General features: G+C 41.1%; 2 non-coding genes across 2 annotated transcripts; both read left to right on the top strand.

Moving 5' to 3' along the window:
- Positions 1-817: 817 nt before the first annotated feature.
- trnam-cau (transfer RNA methionine (anticodon CAU)) lies at positions 818-890 on the top strand. Its single transcript has one exon. It is a non-coding gene; the product is annotated as a tRNA-Met (tRNA).
- A 306-nt stretch (positions 891-1,196) lies between these two features.
- Positions 1,197-1,269, top strand: trnak-cuu (transfer RNA lysine (anticodon CUU)). The gene has a single exon. It is a non-coding gene; the product is annotated as a tRNA-Lys (tRNA).
- The last annotated feature ends 872 nt before the right edge of the window (positions 1,270-2,141 follow it).

Raw genomic sequence — 2,141 nt, 5'->3', positions numbered from 1 at the left:
ATGAGGTTGCATTGGCTTTCTTGTATATTTTAGACAATTTCCAATGCTTGTATACCTTCCATTAGCTTTAAAGTTGGTGTTTTGTACTCTTTTATAGGCATTATATCAGTTTTTGTAAGCACAGTGATATAGTTACTAGGGCATCGGGTGGCAGTTTGTACATGATGGTATATAGAGCTATTTGTTTAGCATTTTTTTAGCATACATGTTGTTGAAAGTGAAGTTGCATTGGCTTTCTTGTATATTTTACACAACTTCCAATGTTTTCATACCTCCCATAAGCTTTAAAGTGGTTGTATTTGACCCTTTTTACACTTTTTGGGAACACAGTGATATAGAAACTACGGCATCGGGTGGCAGTCTGTGCATGATGTATAGAGAGCTATTTGTTAGCATTTTTAGCATGTCTGCTGATATATAGGTTGTTGAAAGTGAGGTTGTATTGTCTTTCTTGTATATTTTAGACAATTTCTAATGCTTGTACACCGTCCATTAACTTTAAAGTGGGTGTTTTGTACTCTTTTATAGACATTATATCAGTTTTGTGAGCACTGTGATGTAGAAACTATATAGAAACTGTGCAGTGGGGAGCGAGCATTGCTTTGGCTCCATCTGGTGGACAATGAGTGACACTACAACCAATGCATTGTGCTTTATATTTAATATGAGAGCATTTAGGGGTATTATTCCAGCAATTCTTTGCTGATGTCTGATGATATAACCCAATACATTGTCCCACTAGTATTACATTTTCATATTTGTTGCTCATTGTACTCTTAGTGCCTATTTAAAGACTTCCTGTTTAGCACTGTTCAGAGCCTCGTTGGCGCAGTAGGCAGCGCGTCAGTCTCATAATCTGAAGGTCGTGAGTTCGAGCCTCACACGGGGCACATCTTTTGTTTTAACAACGTGTCAAGAGTTATGTTTTATTAGGATTATTGTGTGATTGTTTTGCCATATAAGTGTTGTCTTTGTGATACAGTGGGTACGTGATTTTTTAGAAATACAGTGAAACACATTCCGGTTGATGGTAATTAAGGAGGGATTTTTTCCTTTAGCTGCTGATATTTTACAGGCCTCTTTACACTGATTGTTGCTTTCATATTTTTCCTTTATGCTGAAATTATTTATTTTGTCTGCCCAAAAGATTACAATGAGTTGCTTTAAAAAAAAAATCCTTTTTTATTGGAAGTATGGCCCGGCTAGCTCAGTCGGTAGAGCATGAGACTCTTAATCTCAGGGTCGTGGGTTCGAGCCCCACGTTGGGCGCACAACTTTTTTATTTATTCAAAGGTCCCATGTCATGGCCATTTCCACTGATCATAATTCCATTGTTGAGGTCTACTAGAATAGATTTATATCATGCAATTTTCCAAACTCACATTGGTTTCTCATACAGCATCTCTGTAAACTGTGTATTCACTGAATTTCACTCTCTGCCTTTAATCGTTGTAGCTCCAATAGCTCCAGCCCCCACCCTCCCTGTGAGCACAGTGTGCTCTGATTGGTCGGGACGTTGTGAATCGCGCTGAGCTCCGTGGAGGTGTGGTTTCCTTGTGTAGCGACAGCGAAACACAGCCAAACTCACCCTGAGCACACACAAAGTCACAGCCGAAGTAAAAACAATAAGTGTGGCTTGATATTGAGTAAGCAAAAGGTTGATAAACGCTGTGAGAATGGGTCTGCAGAGAGAATTTCGCCGCGATCCCAACTGTCTGTTATCAGCCTGCAGCCAGGGAGGAGAAATCAGCAGAGCTGCCTGCACTGTGAGGAAGTCCGTGGATTGGTCAATTTGGACCAATCAGCGGGGGCTTAACGTAACGTAACAGCTCCACGGATTGGTCCATTTGGTTCTGGGTACCGCATGACCGTATCGCGTCATAGCTCTGGGCGCGGCTACTGGCCATTCCTACGTCACGATACCCAGGAAGTAAACAATGGACAATGACGTATCTCCAACGAGGCGTTTTGGGTAGGTTTTTCTGTGTTAGAGTTTTACTCGCTACAGGGTGCACTTTGAGGGTTTTGACTCTGCTCACCGTTTACATGCATAAAAACCTTCATAACACACAAGGGACGGGTAATAACCAGAAAAGCTAGACATGGGACCGTTAAGGAAATGTTCTCTTTTTCAATGATTG

This window comes from Notothenia coriiceps, unplaced genomic scaffold (assembly GCF_000735185.1).
Source record: "Notothenia coriiceps isolate Sejong01 unplaced genomic scaffold, NC01 NC01_scaffold00011165, whole genome shotgun sequence".
In the NCBI taxonomy this organism is placed as follows: Eukaryota; Metazoa; Chordata; class Actinopteri; order Perciformes; family Nototheniidae; genus Notothenia; species Notothenia coriiceps.
Note: the sequence above shows the minus strand (reverse complement) of the source record. Positions and strands in the feature narration are given on the sequence as shown.